Source organism: Callorhinus ursinus, unplaced genomic scaffold, assembly GCF_003265705.2.
Source record: "Callorhinus ursinus isolate GAN/ISIS: 27379988/994484 unplaced genomic scaffold, GSC_fseal_2.0 scaffold33, whole genome shotgun sequence".
In the NCBI taxonomy this organism is placed as follows: Eukaryota; Metazoa; Chordata; class Mammalia; order Carnivora; family Otariidae; genus Callorhinus; species Callorhinus ursinus.
The window spans coordinates 10,707,628-10,730,123 of record NW_027397095.1 but is presented as its reverse complement, the minus strand read 5'-3'; the positions used below and the strand labels follow the sequence as shown (position 1 = coordinate 10,730,123).

The window sequence follows — 22,496 nt, the reverse complement described above, 5'->3', positions numbered from 1 at the left end:
TGAAAGGAAGGAAAGAAAGAAGCAAAACGGGGAGGAAAGGAAGAAAGGAAGGGAGAAGGACTAAGAGTAGACAGGGAATCAAGAGAGGGAGGCAAGGAGAGAGGAAGGAAGGAAAAACACGCCAAGACCCAATTCCAAGAAGAGAGACAAGGCTTAAAATGGGAAGCCTTCCTTTGTGACAGGAATCCCTAATGAAGAGAGAAAGGGCAGTACAGAGAAGTCATCAAAAGCATGGGCTTTGGAATCAGACAGACCTTGCACCTCTCTCATGGTCTATATGTCTAGATGCCTCATGTCTAGATGGCACATTACAGCTCTTTCATACCACGCTGGCGTGGCTTAGTTCTACAGTCTCCCTGCTCCCCCAAATCTCCAGACAAGAAGCAGGCACAACTCCCCTACTTCAAGCTCCCAGTAGTGAAAACAGGGTTGGCTTGCTACCGAAGATCCAGAGACCCAACATGACAATGCTTATAAATGTAGAGTTTATTACAGGAGAAGAATACAATACAGCATGAAAGTAAGGACGAGCATCACAGGCAAAGCCTGGCTCACAGAAAGCTGTCTGGAGAGGCCAGGTGCAAGCTCCAGTCGTCCTCCTCTGTAAGGGCCATGGTGGGATGCACTTTCTCTCTCAGATCAGAAACCGCAGAATTTCGACCCCAGACCCCAGAGCCCTGGGCGGGAGTAAAGTGCGTGGCATCAAGACCACGTGCAAATCATGCATCTCACTATTATTCAAACGTAAATGCTCTAGGGGCGACTGGGTGGCTCAGTCAGTGAAGCGTCTGCCTTCGGCTCAGATCATGATCTTGGGGTCCTGGGATCGAGCCCCCGCATGGGGCTCCACACTTGGTGGGGAGCCTGCTTCTCCCCCTCCCTCTCCTTCTGCCCCCCCACCACTTGTGCTCTCACTCCCAAATAATCTTAAAAAACTAAAATAAAATGGCAAATTATATGTGATGTGAATTTATTCTCAATGAAAAATAAATAAACAAAACAATGCTGACACTGAAGTAAAAACTGCCCTGAAATCCCTGGGGCCCGTGGTCGCAGAGCCACGCTAGCAATCATTATGTTTTATGCTGTGGCAAAACAGCTCAGGATAATTCCAGGCTTATTGCATATCTCCCTTGCAGCTTGCACATAAGGCTTGGCCCTTATAGAAGGTTAATACATCCATTAACCCTCACAGCACCCCTGCCAAACACAGTGACCCCCAAACCAGAGCTGGGACCCAACTCCTTTAGGCTAAGTCCTCCAGAAGAGAGAAGAGGGTCCAACCCATGCCACCTCCAGGCAGCCCTCCACCCACAAACTTGATATAAACCCATAGCCCCATTGGCACATCCTGATGGGGCTGCAACTCAGACTGATGCCCCCTTGATTTCCTGTGCTCTAAATAGCAGAGGGGAAGGGAGCCCTGCTTGAGACTGAGCCTCCCTCCAATGCCACCAAGGGTGACCAACTGTCCCAGTTTGCCCGGGGCTCTGTCCTGGTTTGCACACTGAAAGTGTCGTTTCTTTGGAAATCCCCCAGTCCCAGGGAAGTTGGGACAGCTGGTCACCCTAACGCCACCCCTGGCCTCTATGATGGCCTCACCATCATAATGTGGGTGTGTACCACCCATTACTATGGAGAGTGCTCTGGTTCTGCAGACAGGAAAGGGCCTGGCTCCCCTCACTTCCCAGAAGCCATCAGAGCCCTGCACTTGACCTGAAACTGTCAGGCCACTACTTCTTGTTCTGTTGCAGCTGGGTGCTTCGCTCTACAAGCTGCTCCTGCAACCTCCCTCTCTTCTGCCTGCCAAATTATCTTTACTAACAGTGAGAATTCAAGGGCTCTTCATGCCTCTCATGATGGCTAAGTCTGCACAGACGCCTCTCAGCTGATTCAACACACATTTACTGAGCCCTTATGGGGCTTATTAGAGGTGGCCCTTGCTGCCACTTGCTGGGAGCAGGCCTGATTTGACAGCCCCTCCACCTTCTGCAACAGCTTCCCCCCACCCCCTGCCCACAACCCAGCAATATGCAGGCCTCCTGCCTGTTCTGGGAGCTCAGGATCCCATGCACAGGTCCTAGCTGCCCCTTTGCTTCCAAACACACAGCTCTCCAGCTCCAGGGGCACACAGTCTTAGCAAGAGCTGGTTCAGAATCAGGTTCTTCACCCTAATCAGGGGACCCAGAGGTGAGCGACAGGGGGTTCCTGCCTGTGAGGACCTAAGCTCTAGCAGGGGAGGGATGCACTCCCCAGAATGCAAGGTTGCACTATGCTAGAGAGGTAAGTCCAGGGACTGTGGGTGGGATCAGCCAAGGTTTCCTGGGGAGGGGACACCTGAGAGGAGCCTCACGGGTCACCTGAAAGTTGTGCAAAGAAGGGGGCACTGGGAGAGATCTTCGGGGGCCTAGAGAACAGCATCCATGGGGACATGGGATGGCATGAGGGGTGTGTGGAAAGGTAGGGAGATGCAGGAATAGAATCCAGGAACCTGAAGGAGGAGAGATTTTCACTGAGGAATCTGGAACCCAGTGTCTGATCTCCCAACCAGGTCCAGGAGGTGAGGGCTGGACAAGCAACCTTTGGGGGTGGTAACTGAGGCATGACGGCAGAGGCCAGCTTACAGGGGTGGAGGAGGTAAACACAGGGCTACAGAATGCTCTTCTAAAAGCTCAGCTCTGGGGCGCCTGGGTGACGCAGTTGGTTAAGTGTCCAAATCTTGGTTTCAGCTCAGGTCTTGATCTCAGGGTTGTGACATCAAGCTCTGTGTGGGGCTCTGAGCTAAGCACAAAGTCTGCTTGAGATTCTCTCTCCCTCTCCCTCTGTCCCTCCTGCTCGTGTTCCTGCTCTCTCTCTCTAACATATAAATAAATCTTTAAAAGACAAACAAACAGGGCGCCTGGGTGGCTCAGTCGGTTAAGCGACTGCCTTCAGCTCAGGTCATGATCCCAGAGTCCCGGGGTCGAGTCCCGCATCGGGCTCCCTGCTCGGCGGGGAGTCTGCTTCTCCCTCTGACCCTCTTCCCTCTCGTGCTCTCTCTCTCTCATTCTCTCTCTCAAATAAATAAATAAAATCTTAAAAAAAACACAAAACTTTAAAAAAATAAATAAATAAAAGACAAACAAACAAACAAAGAATAGCTCAGCTCTGACATGAATAGAAAGAGAAGTAGATAGGCGCCTGGGTGGCTCAGTCGGTTGGGCATCTGCCTTCAGCTCAGGTCACGATCCCAGGGTCCTGGGATTGAGTCCTGCATCGGGCTCCTTGCTCAGCGGGGAGCCTGCTTCTCCCTCTGCCTGCCGCTCCCCCTGCTTGTGCACATTGGCTCTCTCTCTCTGATAAATCAGTCAATCAATCTTAAAAAAAGAGAGAAGTAGAAAGGGCTGGCTTTGGTGTTTAGGATGGAAGAGAGAGATGCAGTAAGTTATAAGGGGGACTTCGGGGAAGGACCTAGTAGAAAAGGAGTGAAAGTGAATGAAGAATGAAGAGATAGAAGAGAGGGTTCTGGATGGGGGCTGGGTCCAGGCATGCTGCAAGGGGGTAAGGGTGAGGTCTCAGGTTGAACCAAGTCTCTCATTCATTATTCTAAGCAACTAAGGACACCGAGTCAAATAAGGACACCAAGTCCCTCTTCTCAGGGGCGGCAAGTATACAGATCCTCAGCAAAGATTGTCCTGTGTCTTGCTGGATACAGGGACAGGGAGGATCCTGTCCTGAAGGCAGTTGCTTCAGCTGGTGCTGGAACCAGCATCACGGTCTGTTCTGCTGAGCAAGTGGGGGAATGGGATGTGGCTTGGGGCTGTGTCATGGTTGGCTGAGCACTGGGCAAGGATCTACGTCCAGGTCTGACTGGGGAGGCCCTTCTTGTAGTATCCTGAGCAATGGCTCAGATATGACTCATGTTCTGATGGTTCCTGGTATGCCAAATGGGGGTGTGTGACTTGGTCCTATACCCTCTGAGGTTGCATTGTCTGTACCAAGTGGTTGCCTATCCAACTCCTAACCTAGGCTGGGGACTACGGCTCAGTGTGCAGATCAGTGGTCTGGTCACCCCAACTGTCCAGTGACTTGCTGAGCAGAGAGGTGTTCATGAGCTGTTTTTGGCTGAGGCTGTCTGTTGGTTCACCAATCGGTGGTATAGCCCCCAGTTTGGTCTGGGCTATCTCCTCGTGTGTGAAGCACTGATATAGGGAGAAAGAAATGGCCTTTCCCTGGGCAGATGCTGCCTCTTAGGGTTCACAGTGGTGGAGTGGATGTTGACCTTTGTCTGGGAAGGATTAGGCAGCGATGGTGCCAAGAGGGGATGAAAGGTATGTGCCCTAGACCCGGTGGTAGCTGAGGAGTGGGGTTCTCCAGATGGGCTGAGTAATGATCTAGCTTTAAGTGTTTATCTTTGTGGGGGCTTTGTCCTGGTGTGCCCAGTCCTGGTGTAACCACAAAGCATGGTCTGGGAAGAGAATGTCTTCTAGTCTTCTGGCATGTGGAGGAGTGGCATGGGCGAAGGCTCTGTTCTGGGTTGGCGCTGTCTCATAGTGGGCCATGTGGTTTGGTATGACTATATGCGGTCTATGGTGGTGTGGTAGGGTAGAGTCATGTAATGGCTCAGTTCTTCACAGGGGCTCATTCCTTCTTTGGTGAACAGATATGTAGCCCCCCCATATGAATCCTCTCACTATGCTAAGTGATGGTATGGGAGTTTGATGGTCTAGTTCAGATCATGCTTTTGATATTTACAATGGTATAGGCATAGGATCTCATCCAAGTGAGGGTTGTTTCCTGATGAGCTAAGTGTGAGTTTAGTTATCAGTCTTGGTCAACAGGACTTTCTGGTATGGTGTTCAAGGGTGGTATATGTTATCCCTTTTCTGTACAAGACTTTTTCTCTTGGTTTGCTAAGAAGTAATCTGCAATATAGACCTTAGTCTTGTTGGGGAAAGCTTCCTAGTGTGATGAGTGATGGAATGACTCTGGATTATTGTTCTGGGTGTGGAGCTCCTGATGGCTTAATGAATGATGGGATAAGTGTATTCCTTGGTCTTTGCTTTGTACATTCTGTAGAATACTGAGATCTGGGGGAAGTATAGATAAGTGTTGGTCTTTGTGCTAACCTTCCCATGATGTGCTAAAGCAAGCATGTGTATGGACTTGCTAACGAGCTGTGTGACTCTTGTTCTTGTTTGGGTTTGAATCTGTCCACTGGTGTGCTACACACTGGTATGAGTATGGGTTCTGGCCTGGTACATACAGGGCTGTTTTGTGGAAAACTTTAAAGATGTGTGGGTGGCAACCCAGTTCTCAGATAAGAGCTATCTCCTAACTTGCTGAGGACTGTGTGGGTATGAGCAACGAACAGTGATCTGAGCAGGACTCTGCCAAGGTAGGTTGAAGATTGGAATGGCCTTAGGATCTCAGGAGATATGGCTGTCCCTATGTGGTTAGAGGTCAGATGTGCACATACAGTGGCCAGTGCATGAGCTTTCACTTAGGCTTGATGAGTAGTGCTAGGGATACTTACAACATAGGCTGTCTGGCAATATATTGACTAGTGGTAAGACATAGGGGCAAAACTAAAGTTTAAACTAAAAAGTTTAAACTAAAAAGTTTAAATGTTTGTGTTTTTTTTAGAATTACAATTTTTTTTATTATTATGTTATGTTAATCACCATACATTACATCATTAGTTTTTGATGTAGTGTTCCATGATTCATTATTTGCGTAGAACACCCAGTGCTCCATGCAGAACATGCCCTCTTTAATACCCATCACCAGGCTAACCCATCCTCCCACCCCCCTCCTCTCTAGAACCCTGTTTGTTTTTCAGAGTCCATCATCTCTCATGGTTCATCTCCCCCTCCAATTTCCTCCCCTTCATTCTTCCCCTCCTGCTATCTTCTTCTTCTTCTTTTTTTTTTAACATATATGTATTATTTGTTTCAGAGGTACAGATCTGTGATTCAACAGTCTTGCACAAGTCACAGCGCTCACCATAGCACATACTCTCCCCAATGTCTATCACCCAGCTGCCCCATCCCTAAATGGTGTTATATGTGTCAGCCTTGGTTTGAGTTTGGGTAAGGGTAGACACTGTTTTTTAAGCTGTGGTGTGAAGCGCGATTGTTGCTAATTGAAAACTCTAAGCAGTGGTGTAGCTATGGACCCAGCTCCGGGAAGGGGCCATATTCTTTTTTTTTTTTTTAAGATTTTATTTATTTGAGAGAAAGCATGAGAGAGAGAGCACGAGCAGCGGGGAGGGGCAGAGGGAGAGGGAGAAGCAGACTCTCTGCTGAGCAGGGAGCCCGATGTGGGACTCGATCCCAGGACCCCGGGATCACAACCTGAGCCAAAGGCAGACACTTAACCAACTGAGCCACCCAGGTGCCCAAGGGGCCATATTCTAATATGCCAAATGGTGGTAAGATATGGGTCCCTGTCCGGGTGGGTGCTACACATCCCATCAGCAGTACGACTGAGCTGCCCGTTTCCGTACCCTGAATTTCTGCTGGAATAGCATAACCCTCTCCTCCATAGAAAAGGCTCATTCTGAAGCAACTCTGCTGTCTATACATAATACTGTACTCTGACCACATAGGTCACATCAGTAGCTTCAACTTGCAGGCCAGGGAGTCCCCCCAGAAATCCATTCTACCCAGATACTAAGAAATCTGGATAACAAGAAAGTAGTGAAGACCTTTCCTTTCACCGTTATCATTAATTCTTAATTCTGCCTTTCCTCTTTAGCTTCTCTACCAGTCACCCCTCTGCCATCCCCAGTGGTAGCTTCATAAACCCGGAGTACATTTGCTGTCCTGGTAATACCAGTTCTCGACAGAGTACATTTCCCCTTTCTACTAGGTTGAATAGTGTCCCCCCAAATTCATGCCCATTCAAAACCTGTGAATGTGACCTTATTTGGAAATAGGGTCTTTACAGATGTCATCAAGTTTATTTTTTTTATTTGAGAGAGAGAGTAGAGTGAGAGAGACCACGAGCGGGGTTGAAGGGCAGAGGGAGAGGGAGAAGACTCTCCACTGAGCAGGGAGACCGATGCAGGACTCGATCCCAGGACTCTGAGATCACGACCTGAGCCAAAGGCAGACACTTAACTGACTGTGCCACCCAGGCGCCCCTGTCATCAAGTTTAGATGAAGTCATACTGGATTAGGGCAGGCACTAAATCCAATTATGACTGGTGTCTTTATAAGAAGAGGAAATTTGGGGCACAGACACATAGAGACACACAGAAAGGAGAATGCCATGTGAACACAGAGATTGGAAGGATGTATCTACAAGCCAAGGAATGCCAAGGGTTGCTGGGAACCCACGCAAGCTAAGAAGAGGCAAGGAGGGAATCTTCCCTAGAGCCTTTGGAGGGAGCAAGGCCCTGCTGACTCCTTGATTTCAGACTTCCAGCCTCCAGAACTGTAAGAGAATAAACTTCTGTTGTTTTAAGTGACCCAGTTTGGGGTAATTTGTTACAGCAGCCATAGGAAACTAATATACCTTGCTTCTACTTCCTTTCTTTTTGTACAGACCCTGCTTAAATGCTGAGGATTTCTTTCTATTTCCCTAGAACGTTCCTCTTTGGGGGCGCCTGGGTGGTTCAGTTGGTTAAGCATCTGACTCTTGGTTTCTGTTAAGGTCATGATCTTGGGTCTGGTCAGGCTCCGCACTCAGCAGGAAGTCTACATGGAAGATTCTGTCTCTCCCTCTCCCTTTGCCCCTCTCCAGACTCGTGTGTGTACACCTTCTCTCTCTAATAAAAATCTTAAAAAAAAAAAAAAGACTCTCTTTCCCTGCCGCCACCAAGTCGCAAGGAGGCGGAAGGTCGCATGCAGTCAAGACTCAGCTACACTCTTAATCCACCACCATGGCCGAGGAAGGCATTGCTGCCGGAGGTGTAATGGACGTTAATACTGCTTTACAAGAGGTGCTGAAGACCGCCCTCATCCACGATGTGATGGCCTAGCATGTGGAATTCGCGAAGCTGCCAAAGCCTTAGACAAGCACCAGGCCCATCTTTGTGTGCGTGCATCCAACTGTGATGAGCCTATGTATGTCAAGTTGGTGGAGGCCCTTTGTGCTGAACACCAAATCAACCTAATTAAGGTTGATGACAAAAGAAACTAGGGGAATGGGTAGGCCTCTGTAAAACTGACAGAGAGGGAAAACCCCGTAAAGTGGTTGGTTGCAGTTGTGTGGAGGTTAAGGACTATGGCAAAGAGTCTCAGGCGAAGGATGCCATCGAGGAATACCTTTTTTTTTCTTAAAGATTTTATTTATTTATTCATGAGAGAGAGAGATAGAGAGAGGCAGAGGGAGAAGGAGCAGGGAGCCCGATGCGGGACTCAATCCCAGGACCCTGGGATCACGACCTGAGCCGAAGGCAGATGCTTAACCACCTGAGCCACCCAGGCGCCCTGAGGAATACTTCAAATGCAAGAAATGAACAAATAAACTTGGTTCTTGTTCCACAAAAAAAAAAAAAAAGGAATATTCCTCCTTGGACAAGTGAGTATAATTTAGCCAACTGCATTTTATCAAACATCCATATTTGTCAAGCAACTGTGACTGTTAAAATACTACCAGTATATGTTAGTACCTATTGAAAATAGGACCAAGATTTCTTTTTTACAGCATAACAACTGAATTTTAAAATTTCCCACTCATTTAAAGCACAGCAACAGGGGCGCCTGGCTGGCTCAGTCAGCAGAACATGCAACTCTTGACCTCAGGGTTGTGAGTGTGTTGGGTGTAGAGATGACTTAAAAATAAAATCTTTAAAAAAATAAAATAAAATAAAGCACAGCAACATCTTTTATTCTGAGAGACAAAGAACTGAAAACATAACCAGGGAAATGTTTTGTGTCAATTCCACTTACTCAGTTTTTTCATCTTATTAATTTTGTTAGTATAGTTTTAATCCATTTTTTTAATAAATAAGTTCACTTCATATTTTAGAGGTTTATTATGTTATTACTTAGAATTAAGTTTCTAGCACTCACATATTTGGGTTCCAAGTACTATATTTGATGGAGGGAAAGCAAATATGCCACACTATAATTCCATTGCCTCCCTTTCTTTTTTAGAGTTGTCTGCTATCCTACACAACACCCTCCCTCTTTTTGCTTCATCCCTTTATCAAACACTCCAACAATATGGCTTTTACTATCCTAAGCTCCCCCCATTCATTTCTCCTTTTGCCAGTCCCCTTCCCCATCCCAATTTCTCTGTTCCCTCTTCCTACCTACTAAGTATTATTAAACTCTAAATCATACTGGCTGGTGGTTGCAGAGATAAAAATACAAAGTCGGGTTCTCTGGCTTCCATTATGGGTCAGAATGAATGGCCCTTAAAGTTCAACTCAGGAAAGGTATATCCTCTGGGTCTAAGGCAACCCCCTAGCAAGCAGTTTTCCAGGATCCATGCCTCACTTAAAACTTACTGCTTAAGGTTATACCATGTGATGGAAGCTGTTTATTCTTTTACCTTTTTTTTTTAAGATTTTATTTATTTATTTGACAGAAAGAGACACAGCGAGAGAGGGAACACAAGCAGGGGGGAGTGGGAGAGGGAGAAGCAGGCTTCCTTCCTGCGAGCAGGGAGCCCAATGCGGGACTTGATCCCAGGACCCCAGGATCATGACCTGAGCCGAAGGTAGACGCTTAACGACTGAGCCACCCAGGCACCCCTATTCTTTCACCTTCAGTAGCTTGCTAGTCTGTCCTTGCTTAGATCCCAGCTCCTGTCTGTGCCCTCATCCATTGCTAAGTGCTGCCTAGCTGCACACCACCTACCCAACTCCACACCATCTCCCCAGTTAAAACTTTGCCCAACCCCTGTCAGTTGCCTTGACCACTTCTATGCCCAACCAGGAATTTGACTTCTTCACAGGGAGCTCTTTAAAACTCCAATTTAGGGGCACCTGGCTGGCTCAGTCAGAAGAACATCAACTCTTGATCTTGGGGTTTTGAGTTTGAGCCCCGCCTGGGGCACAGAGGTTACTGAAAAATAAATAAGTAAATTTCAAAAAAAAAAAAAAACCCTCCAATTTATTGAGTCACATGTGTGCTAAATGCTTCACATCCACTATCTCATTTAATGCTCACAACCATATGAGATAAGAATTACTCCCCTCACCTTCAGTCAATGACTGTGCTTTCCATTGTACAGGAAATAATGAGGACATCAACATACGCTTCTTCAATTTCCTTCTTCTCCACCTCAAAATCTCTCTGGATCTTCAAGTGCTTCACTTCCTTTATTTCCATTATCAAAACATGTCAAATGGGCAGAGACAGAAATAGAGGGGCATCCGAGAGAAGACATGGTTGATCCATGGTCTCAAGGAACTCAGACCTTAATGAATTCCATAAGGATCAACAAGAACTGTCTAAAAGGAAGTACCAAGAGGGGTGCCTGGGTGGCTCAGTTGGTTAAATGTCTGACTGTTGATTTCAGCTCAGGTCATGATCTCGGGGTTGTGAGATCAAGCCCCACACTTAGTGGGGAGTCTGCTGCTCTCCCTCTCACTCTCCCTCCGCCCCTCCTACCACTCTCTCTCAAAAAATAATCTTAATATAAAAAAGGAAGCACCAAGAGTCTGCCAAGAAATTTCAGAAAGGTGTCATCCAAAGAGATGTTAAAATCAGAAAACAAGGAGCCTACTAAAGTTTGGGGCCCTAAGAGTATAGCATTTCTGGTGGGGCAGCTTACTGACTTCTTTTTTTTTTTAAAAGATTTTATTTATTTATTTGAGAGAGAGAGAATGAGAGATAGAGAGCACGAGAGGGAAGAGGGTCAGAGGGAGAAGCAGACTCCCTGCTGAGCAGGGAGCCCGATGTGGGACTCGATCCCGGGACTCCAGGATCATGACCTGAGCCGAAGGCAGTCGCTTAACCAACTGAGCCACCCAGGTGCCCCAGCTTACTGACTTCTAAAAACGTTCTTTTTTACATGCGGTCAGCCAATGTGTAGAGGCTTTCACTCTTCAGCCTTTTCAGAGCACTACTCATCTTCTGCTCCCTGTCTTTTCTACCTGCCAGGGTTAATCATTCAGATGGCTTTGATTTTATCCCTGCAACTCCCTGATGAGTTTCAAAATAATGACTCCAAATGTCCCAGTCTCCCACCAAAACCAAGGACCTCAGCCTGCCTTAGCTTTGAGGAAAGCTAATACCCCTCTTCTTTACGTTCTACTATATTTGGCCACTATCCAAGATGAAGCCCCTCTGATCATCTATCCTCTCTCTTCGTCTCCACACTTCTCTGTGTTTTCTCACCCACCCAAATTCCCACTGTACCTCTCCCTCTCAGACCTTTCCACTTGGCCCTAGAGAATTCTCATTCAAAGACAGACAAACCTTCTTCCATGGAAACTCTCCCATTTTCTGGCCTTAAATGAAACATGGTTCTCCCCTCAAGACACCACTTCCCTGCATCTCCACATATCCCAGGACCTAGAGATAGGGTTGGCATTGTCCTACTACTTCACCACTACCTCTAAGCCATAACTCTTCCAACATTGCTTCCTTGAGGTTCATACCATCCATTCATTTTCTCTTCTTCACTGCAGTCATCTAACAACCTACTGGTCAGTGTCTCTCTCTTTCTCTCTCTCCCCCTGTCATTCACTGAATGTTGCCACTTGATTCACAGTCTTCCTCTCTAACAAATTGGCCATCATCCTAGATATCTTCAGTGTTCCTACCAACAAACATCCATCTTGGGCCCCTAATGTGCAGGTAGGGGAGTCTAGGAAGGCAGCATTTGAGCAGCCTCAGCTGAATGAAACTTGTAGTTTTTCTGGTAGTTGCTCAATAATGAAATGGCCGCATTTGAACAGGATCTCAGCCTTATGGTGTCCAGGATAGAGTCTAGGATGATTGTAGGTGAGTAGAATTTCAATAGATTTGAATTTTTCTCAGCAGCAGACTTGGTCTCCAAGTATCCGAGACAGGGAGATTTCTGGGAAAGAGCATTTAAGCAAGAGTTGCAGCAGACTGAGTCTAGGCCTATCTGGCTGGCAGTACTGCATTCACATTAATTTTTTTTTTAAGTAGGCTCCATGCCCAGCACAGAGCCCACTGTGGAGCTTGAACTCATGACCCTGAGATCAAGACCTGAGCTGAAATCAAGAGTCAGATGCTTAACCGACTAAGCCACCCAGACACCCCCACATCAATTCTATTCAAAGATATTGCCTTCTGAATTAATGTTTCATGATGTTGATAAGTACAAAATATTTTTTTTAACATTTTATTTATTTGAGAGAGAGTGCGCATGAGCTGGGGGGGTGGGGCGCTGAGGGAGAAGGAGAAGCAGGCTCCTGGCTAAGCTGGGAGCCCAGCACGGGGATCCATCCCAGGACCCTGGGATCGTGACCTGAGCCAAAGGCAGCCACTTAACCACTTGAGCCCCCTGGTACCACACAAAATGTTATTTCAACAAATATTTCCTGAGAACCTACTATGTGGCAGGCACTGCCCCAAGAGCTGAGTAAAGAAAAAAAAAATCCCTTACCCCATTGCTTAAATCAGTTCACAACTATTTAACATAAATAATTCATATGTCAAGTTAAAATAATGATACTTCAGAGGGTTACTGTGTTTTAAATGAGATGATTCATATCATGCTAATAGCTCATTAAATGATAAGTAAATGGTAAAGGAGTGGGGCTATTAAGAACTCTGCACCTCCCAAGTGTAACCACCAGGTGTCAGGATCCCCTAGCTAAACCCTACTAGGTCAAGGGTGATCAGGTTGTCTACCCTCTCCAAACACCAGCAGAAGAAGCAAAGGACCTTGAGGCGACTCTTCGCCCCTCCCCTATTTCTGATCAGAGCTACTTAGGTGTAGACATCTCTTAGTACCGATCTTAGATGAGAACGTGTGCGCCTACAGAGTGAGCCCAATCCAAAGCATTCTACCATTTCGGTTAGGCATCACAATTTGGAAATGACCAAGACCTGGTCAGGGAGAAGCAGAAAAGGGACATTCAAGGCAAAGAGGAGCAAAGCAAAGCAGATCCAGGGAGAAAATGAAGTAGGAGGAGGAAAGAAGATACTGAGACAGAAAGATAAAACTTCTCATCCTCATTCACCTCTCCATGGCCTCACCCAAAGCTTTGCTAGAGCCCTCTCATTTAAGCCACCAGCAACCTGAAACCCCCACCTCCCAGGCTCCTGCCACACGTCATATCCCTTCTTAATCCTTGTAATCTTACTGATTCTCTAGCTGGCTTTCTCCCGGATATATTTCAGAGAGGAGCTTTAGAGTCCCTGGCAAAGAACTCCTCATTCTTTTTTAGCCCATGTAATTTCTACTTTGTATCTGAGCTGCCATATTTTTCCAGACTTCCCTTTTCTCATTAGAAGCTATATTTCCATTTTTTGAAAGATGCCTTCCCCCCCTTACAATAGCCTCTTTGACTTTGCCAGCTAACCCAGCTGCATATTTTATGTCCCAAGTGCCTAGTATTTTTGATCATTGGCATACGTTTTCTCAGGCTTCCAATACGTTATGTTGAAAATAGTCCACAGGCTTCCTGTGGGTTATTGACTTTTTGAATGTTAGTCTTAATTTTTCCTAATGCCTTGTAACATGTGGCATACCCAAACAGGAATGGGCCTTGTTCAGACACCATCCTGAAGTAGAAGTGTTGACTTAGTGTGCTCTCTCTGGACAGAAACCTTGCTGCAACCATTATTTAGACCCAACCACCAGTGGAGAGCTCTTTCCTTAACACAGAGAGCTTTGCTTAGGAATTTCTAAAGAAAACCCAAAGAACTAATTGAGAAAATGGAGCCTACGCTCTAGAAAGGACAAAATAATAAAAAGTAAAGCGTACTGCAATTAACATAGTAGCCAAACTTGTGAACTACCACTAATCCTTTCTCTCCCTTGGCAATGTGACAAAGGGAAGTGAATCTATTTCTAGGACAACATAAAGATTCTAGGAACTAACCTAATAAATCCAGTTACCTAAAAAATCTGAACTTGGAATTCCTCCAAATCATGATCGATCCAGGTCAATGCCAGATCACACAAGAGAGGCTTGAGTCCTTGCATTCACCGCTGCTACTATTTCTAGCCATTGTCAATAGAGAAATAGCCTTATTATGGAAATGGCTCTCCCGTGGTGACACTGCACATATCCACACAGGCAAAGGCTTGAACTATCTGAGTTGTGGCAGAATGCCTTGTGAGCCTCCTGAAACGCAAGAGCATGGGAGGTCTGTAAGGAGGTCGTCTCCCACTCACCTCCCTATCTTTTCTGGGAGCCTGTCATGAGACAGTTTCTTATCACCTCTCTGGTTTTGATAGGATATGAAGCTTTCTGTGCTATGCCTTCGGAATAGAGCTGCAGAGGGGCGCCTGGGTGGCTGAGACATTAAGAGTCTGCCTTCAGCTCAGGTCATGATCCCAGGGTCCTGGGATCGAACCCTGCATCAGGCTCCCTGCTCCGCGGGAAGCCTGCTTCTCCCTCTCCCACTCCCACTGCTTGTGTTCCCTCTCTCGCTGTGTCTCTCTCTGTCAAATAAATAAATAAAATCTTAAAAAAAAAAAGAAAATGTCTAAGTCTAGAAGTGACCTGCTGTCTCTTTACCAGCCAAATCAGTCAAGCCTTAGCCTTGCCTTGTCTCATGTGTAAGCTTGACAAGCCTTGAGCCATTCCACACAACCAAGGGGTGATTACATCCAAAGCATGATGGGTTGAGGCTACAGCTGGTTCCATTGACGAGGTCAGCATCCTTCTACCCAGTGGAAGCTGTTGCTGTTTCTGACACTAAGTGAGGGGCTGAGAAACTAATTGGCTCCCCTTTTTTAAAAGGTTGCAAATCCAAACATAAGAACATCCCGCAAAGCAATTTGCCTAGGCTCTTCAAAAGTCCATGTCCTGAAAGGCACACACACACACACACAAGGCTGTGGAACTTTACTGGAGACTAAATGAAGTGACAACTAAATACAATCTGTGACATTTGAGTGGCTTCTAGACGGAGTTTTAAACACCTCGAAAAGACACCATTAGAATAATTAGAGAAATCTGAATACAGATTATAAGTCATAATAGCGTTATAACAAATGGTAAAATGTCTTGAGTGGGATTGTTGTATTGTGGTTCTGTAGAAGAATGCTTCTGCTCTAGGGAACACATGCTGCGCTCACCTCAGCTGCACGTACCCTAAAACTGAAATGACACAGAGAACATTGAGCACAGCCTCTGCCCAAGGATGACCCGCAAATTTGTGACGCATGCCGTATCTTTAAGGATCCTTTTTTAAAAAAAAAAAAAAAAAAAGGAAACACATGCTGAAGTATTCAGGGAGTCCGTGCAATTTACTCTCAAATGATTCAGGAAAAAAATAATGTATATTTACACATAGATAAAGCAAATGTGGCAACATGCTGACAATTGATAAAGAGCATAGAGGTATTCGTTGTATGATTCTTACAACTTAATATCTTAAATATTTCAAAATAAAAAATTAGGAGGAACCATGCTGCAAAGAATATTTTGCACATATCTTATTGGGCACATGAAACTCTAGGTTATATACTAGAAGTGGAATTTCCAAGTCATAAAATATGAGCATCTTTAGCTTTATTCGATATTGCTAAATTACTCTCCAAGGTGGTTGTACCAGTTTTTACTTCCACCACATTTTACCACATCTTCACACAACACTGTCAGTTCTCGTTTCTGCCAATCTGATGGGTGTAAGATAGTATCTCATTACTGCTTTTTTCCTAACATTTTATTACAAAAAGAAATTTAAACATAAAGTTTAAAAAAGGGACACCTGGGTGGCTCAGTGGTTAAGCTTCTGCCTTTGGCTCAGGTCATGATCCCGGGGTCCTGGGATCGAGCCCACATTGGGCTCCCTGCTCGGCGGGAAGCCTGCTTCTCCCTCTCACACTCCCTCTGCTTGTGTTCCCTCTCTCGCTATGTCTCTCTGTCAAATAAGTGAATAAAATCTTTAAAAAAAAAAAAGTTTAAAAAATTATGCAGTGAATTCAGGTGGTGGCTACATGAGCATTTTGTCATATTTGCTTTATCATGTGTCTATCCATCCCTCCATCCATAATTCAATTCTTCATATCCTGTTATGTATTTGAAAGTAAATAAATTGAAAACATCTTTATACTTCACCTCTAAACACTTCAGCATGCATATCATTGACAAGAGTTCAACATTTGCTTACAGATTTTTTTTTTAATTTTTATTTATTTGAGAGACAGAGTGAGCAAGCAAGAGAGAGAGCACACATGAGCAGGGGCAGAGGGAGAGGGAGAAGCAGGCTCCCTTGCTGAGCAAGGAGTCTGATGCAGGCTCCATCTCAGGACCCTGGGATCATGACTCGAGCCAAAGGCAGACACCTAACCGACTGAGACACTCAGGTGCCCCTGCTTACAGATTTTTAAGGTAAAATATAAACACAGTGGAATGCCCAAACCATGAATATGTATTTGCTGAGTTCTAACAAATGCACATACACATATAACCCAGACCTCTGTAAAAATACAGAACATTACCATCACTGCTAGAAAGTTCCCTAATTTCCCTCCAGGCCAACCCCTGCTCCCACTTCCACCAGGTAACCACTGCTCTGATTAGTTTTTCCATGATTAGTTTTGTCTCTTCTAGATACAATATGCACTTTTTGTGGACAATTTCTTTCACTCAGCATGTTTTTGAGATTAATACATGTGTTTGCCTCTATCACTAGTTTGTTCCTTTTTTAGGACTTTATTTATTTGAGAGAGAGAGAGAGAGCACAAGCAGGGGGAGAGGGAGAGGGAGAAGCAGGCTCCCTGCTGAGCAGAGAACCCTACTTGGGACTCGATCCCAGGACCCCGGGACCATGACCTGAGCCAAAAGAAGATGCTTTAACCAACTGAGCCACCCAGATACCCCTAGTTTGTTCCTTTCTGTTGCTGAGTAGGATTCCATTGTATGAATATGGCACAGTTTGTTTATCCATTTTTCTGGTGATAGAAGCCTAGTCTCTTTTCAGTTTGGGGTTATTATGAATAAGGCTGCTATGAACATTCTTGTCAAGTATTTTTGTGGACAAATGTTTTCATCTCTCTTGGGTTTTTATTGTTTTAATCTGCATGTCTCTGATTACTAGTGAAACTGAATATATTTTCTCTCTTTTTAAAGTTTATTTAAGTAATCTCTACACCCAACGTGGGTCTTGAACTCACCACCCCCAGATCAAGAGTCGCATGTTCTTCCAACTGAGCCAGCCAGGCACCCCAAACATATTTTCATATTAGCCATATTTTACTGTATATATTATCTACTTTTATCTTTTGTTCATTTTTCTGTTAAGCTGTTTGTCTTTAATCTTTTTTCTTTATGAAGCAGCTCTCAGGACACCTGGGTGGCTCAGTTGGTTAGGCATCTGACTCTTGGTTTCGGCTCAGGTCGTGATCTCATGGATAGAGAGATGGAGCCCTGCATCGGGCTCTGTGCACAGCGCGGAGTCTCCTTGAGATTCTGTCTCTCCCTCTCCTTCTGCCCCTCCCCCAAGCACGCTTTCTCTCAAATAAATAAACCTTTTAAAAAAGCAGCTCTCTTTAAGTTTTATTTATTTAAGTCACCTCTACACCCAACATGGGGTCAAACTAACAACCCCAAGATCAAGAGTTGCATGCTCTTCTGACTGAGCCACCCAGGCACCCCAAGAAGCAGCTCTTTTTATTCTGGATGCCAATTACGTATTTCTTACATGTTGTAAATCTCTTCTCTTCTCTTTGTTTATAGTATCTATTCTTATATAGAAGTTTTAATTTTTAACACCGTCGAATTTACTAATTTTTTTTCTTTTACAGTTGTACTTTATGCACCTTGTCTAGGACAGTCATCTTTGGTCTAGGGTACATATTCCCTGAAGCTATGTGAAGACTTTTAAGGTGTTTAAGAGTATGGATGGCTTTGAAGGAATTAAGTTTAGATTCTCAATTGTCATATCTATTCTTTCCTAAAAGTGAAATATTTCAGAATGCCTGTGTGGTGGCCTCACTCTGGGTCTCCTTTTCCACCTTTCCTTTCACAAATGCCTATATCCCTTTTCCCCAGTCTGAATCTTAGTATTGTTCATTCCCCTAAGTATAAAACATCTGGTGAGCCAAACAAAGGGGCAAATCAAAGTATTGGTGCTAAAAGTGTACATACTGTATTTATATGAAATTATAAAACAGGGAAAATGAATTCCTAGTGAAAACAGTCAGAACAGTGGTTGCTTCTGGGGTGGGAATGAAGATTCTCTACTTCAAACAAAAAAACACAACAGCAAATAACATGTATGTTGAAGTTTTCAGGAATAAAGTGTACTAATGTCTGAAACTTACTTTAAAATGCATAAAAACATAACATGGGTTAATGGAGGGTATAGGGGCCCAGGGCAGGCTGCCCCAAGATGGTCCACTTTGGCATAAAGATTATTTTGAGTTAAAAGTATTCAAAACCTAGGAGATGCAGGAAAGGCTCTCTGGGTTCCCCACAATGGCCTAAATTTACATTGGAAAGCAGAGCCTGTACCAGGAAGAGAGCTATTTTTTTTTTAAAGATTTCATTTATCCATTTGAGAGAGAGAAAGAGAGAGCACGAGTTGGGGGAGGGGCAGAGGGAGAAGCAGACTCCCTGCGGCGCACAGAGCCCAATGTGGACCTATCTTGGGACTCCCTGATCATGACCTGAGCCGAAGGCAGATGCCCAAACAACCAAGCCACCCAGGTGCCCCAGGAAGAGAGCTATTAACAGGGACTCCCCTTTATGTAAGGAACTTAACCTGCAAAATAGGACAACCTTGTTTTTCTAAACATCTCCCTTCACCTTCCTGCTAATGGCCTTCTCCTCTTTGTATCCTCAGACCTCTCCTTAGTTCACATAAGCTTCATGTTGCCTCACTGTCTTTGGAATCTCCAGGTCTGTAGATTTACTATACGTACGCCTATTAAATTTGGTTTTCTCCCGTCAATCCGTCTCATGATAATTTGATTCTAAGTCCACTTCGAAGGACCACAGGGCAGCAGGAGGCCTTCCACCCCAACAATGGGTAGAGGGATGGGTAGACAGAAAAAGAGGTATTAAAGTGAACATAACAAAATGCTAATTACAGAATCTAGGTGCCAAGGATGGACATTTGTATACAATTCTATCAATTTTTTTACTTGTTTAAAACAAGTAGATGCTGGGATGCCTGGGTGGCTCAGTTGGTTAAGTGTCTGCCTTTGGCTCAGGTCATGATCTCTGGGATCTGGGGTTCTGGGTTCTGGGATCGAGTCCCATGTCAGGCTCCCTACTCGGTGAGAGCCTGCTTCTCCCTCTCCTCCCCGCTTGCGCTCTCTCTCTCTCTCTCTCTCTCTCGCTGTCTCTGTCACTATCTGTCTCTCTCTCTCTCAAATAAATAAATAAAATCTTAAAAAAAAAACCCAAGTAGCTGCTGAGGAAGCTTCCTCTAGTCAAAGTCTTGTGTCTTTTTCTGCTTCTGAGAGACAGGTCCATGAGAACAAAGCAATGAGAGCTGTGGGTGGCAGTGCCTTATTTCATCCAGGCAACAAATTCATGGCAAGGCTCTGCCTCATCTATCTTAGAATTAGAATTCAGAATTGAGATAGTTGTTACAAGGAATGCATTAACACGTTTTTATTTGAACTGGAAAAAAAGACTTTTTAAAACAAAATAAGTCTTATTTGACTTTTTTTATGATGAATAGGACTGCCAGTTAGATTATATAGTGGGCATTTCCTATAAATTGAATAAACTCAGATCAGTAGCTTCAAAAACTTTTGATGAAAATATATTTAAAGCTCAAGATAAAATAGAAGCATTTATTTTAAAATTCTATATTGGCAAATATTCATTCAAATTAACAATATTTTAATTTTTCCAACCCTTTCTGAGTATATCAGGTTAAATAAGTTACCACTCAGTGAAAAAGTAAAGAGGTACAGTTACTAGTCATCTAAAAAGCCTTTTTAGTATAGTTCCTAGAAGGGGAGAAAGTGAATAACTCTAGTGAAATGAGTAACAAATCCTTTTACAAGTCAGGTGGTTTCCAATCCTTTGCTTTCAACAAATTTGAAGGAAAATTTAATCAAGTAGCCAGACAAGAGATCATAAAAAGACATTTCTGATAGATCACTATGGGATTTTTGGCAAATAACTTAGAAAGAGCTCAAATAGTTAAATTACGATGTTATTACAATACTGTTTATATTTTTAGATGCTTACATGTTTGAACAATTTTCTCAGTGCCTCATAAAAACAAAAATAGAATTGAAACTGAACTCTCATTCCAGCAACAGGTTGTATTCATCCATCCATAAGTACATGGGAGGGGAAAAAAAAATCCATCTCATTCAAGGGTGCATTTCCAATAAAATTTGACTTTTATGTTTTCCACTCATTTATCAAAATGTATAAAAAATTTATGTTTTGAGCAATTTTATACCAATAATAGTTACAAATAACTCAATCCAGAGAAATTTTTTTAATAGCTAAGAATATGTTTATAGGACATTTGCTAAGAAATTGTTTTATATTCACATTTTTGCTACAAAGAAATATGACAGGGTGATCAATAAAGGACTTTTAAGCATAAAAATGTATCACATCGATAAAATTCTATGGGGAAAGCGGAACGGAAAAATGAATTAAAGACAAACATAGATATAAATTTTCTGGCTATTAAAGAAGAGCTTATCCCTTTAATTTTCAAATGGATAACAGTGCGTATCAAATCATTATAGTATTTAGATTTCATTTAAAATAGTGATAGATTTGGTTTTGGGGTGCCTGGGTGGCTCAGTCGTTAAGCGTCTGCCTTCGGCTCAGGTCATGATCCCGGGGTCCTGGGATCGAGCCCAGCATCAGGCTCCCTGCTCAGCGGGAGGCCTGCTTCTCCCTCTCCCACTCCCCCTGCTTGTGTAACCCCTCTCGCTGTGTCTCTCTCTGTCAAATAAATAAATCTTTAAAAAAATAAAATAAAATAAAATAGTGATAGATTTGGTTTTTATGCCACCATTTATAATATATTGGAAATTACATCCTTTGTAATTATCTTAACTTATAATGAAAACATTTTTATGTCATATTAAACACGTAAAAGTGGATCCATAATTTTTCAAAATTCTTTGAGGGATGTGAGAGCAAACAGCATGAAAACCAGTGGTCTAAGAAATCATTTCCTACCCTATGATGAAATTATACTCTCTTGTATTTTCTTTATTTCTTATTTTTTTTTAAAGATTTTATTTATTTATTTGAGAGAGAGAACAGGAGCAGGGAAGAGGAACACAGTGAGAAGCAGGCAGGGAGCCTGACAACAATGTGGGGCTCGATCCAGGACCCTGGGATCATGACCTGAGCTGAAGGCAGATGCTTAACTGACCTGAGTCACCCAGGCACCCTCTCTTGTATTTTCTTTAAAAATGTCAAAGTTTGGGGGCACCTGTGTGACTCAGTTGGTTTAGCATTGACTTGGTTTTGGCTCAGGTCATGAGCTCAGGGTCCGCTTTCCCTCTCTCTCTCCCTCTGACCCTCCCCCCGCTCATGCTTATTCTCTCTCTCTCAATAATAATAATAATAATAATAAAATTTTTTAAAATGTCAAAGTTTTGCCTTTCACATTTCTGTCTCTAATCAGCCTGGAGTTGAGATTTCCCCTAAACATAGCCCAGACAGACACAGCACCAGAATCAGCCGGAGCCTGTGGGGAAGCTTTACATTTCCCCCAAACATAGCTTGGCTTTCCTGACTCTGAATCACGGGAGTGGGGAGTATCCAAGAATTAGTAGTGTCAAAAAGCTGTTCAGGCGATTCTGGTTCACCACCAGGTTGGGGAACCGCTGACTTACATGATAGAGGCCAAATGATTTAATGTGCCATGCAAGGTGTTAGAGACTGGTCTGTATTTCCCTCAAAATTCATGTTGAAGTCCTAACCCCCGGTACCTCAGAATGTGACTGTATTTGGAGATAAGGCCTTGGAAGAGGTAATTAAGTTAAAATGAGGTGATTAGGGTATGCCCTAATCCAATATGACAGATGTCTTTATTGAGAAGAGATTAGGACGCATACATACCTAGAGGGAAGACACAGCAGACGGCCATCTGCAAGCCTAGGGGACAGACCTCAGATGTGAACCTGCCAACACCTTGAACTCATACTTTAAGCCTCCAGGACTGTGAGAAAATAAATTTCTGTTGTGTAAGCCACCCAGTCTGTGGTATTTTATTATGGCAGCTCGAGTAGACCAATATACAAGGATTTTATCTGGGCCCTGACTACCTCTCTAGAGCCTCGGGTCTCTTGTCAGGCTCCATCCATCTCCCCATCACCACCTACCCACACCTCCGGCTTACTAGTTTTGAGACCTTGGGCAACCTAACCTCTCTGTCCCCAGTTGTCTTACCTGTAAAATGGGGATAATAATATCACCTCCCTAGAGCTGCATGATGATTAAACGTGATCATCTATGTAAG

The 22,496-nt window shown here is 44.1% G+C and overlaps 1 long non-coding RNA gene and 1 other non-coding gene across 4 annotated transcripts in view; one reads left to right on the top strand and one right to left on the bottom strand.

Moving 5' to 3' along the window:
- Nucleotides 1-22,496, bottom strand: part of LOC112809214 (uncharacterized) — a 43,063-nt gene that overhangs the window by 13,987 nt on the left and 6,580 nt on the right. The window lies entirely within an intron of this gene.
- LOC112809337 (U6 spliceosomal RNA) lies at nucleotides 15,161-15,268 on the top strand. Its single transcript, XR_003204560.1, has one exon. It is a non-coding gene; the product is annotated as a U6 spliceosomal RNA (small nuclear RNA).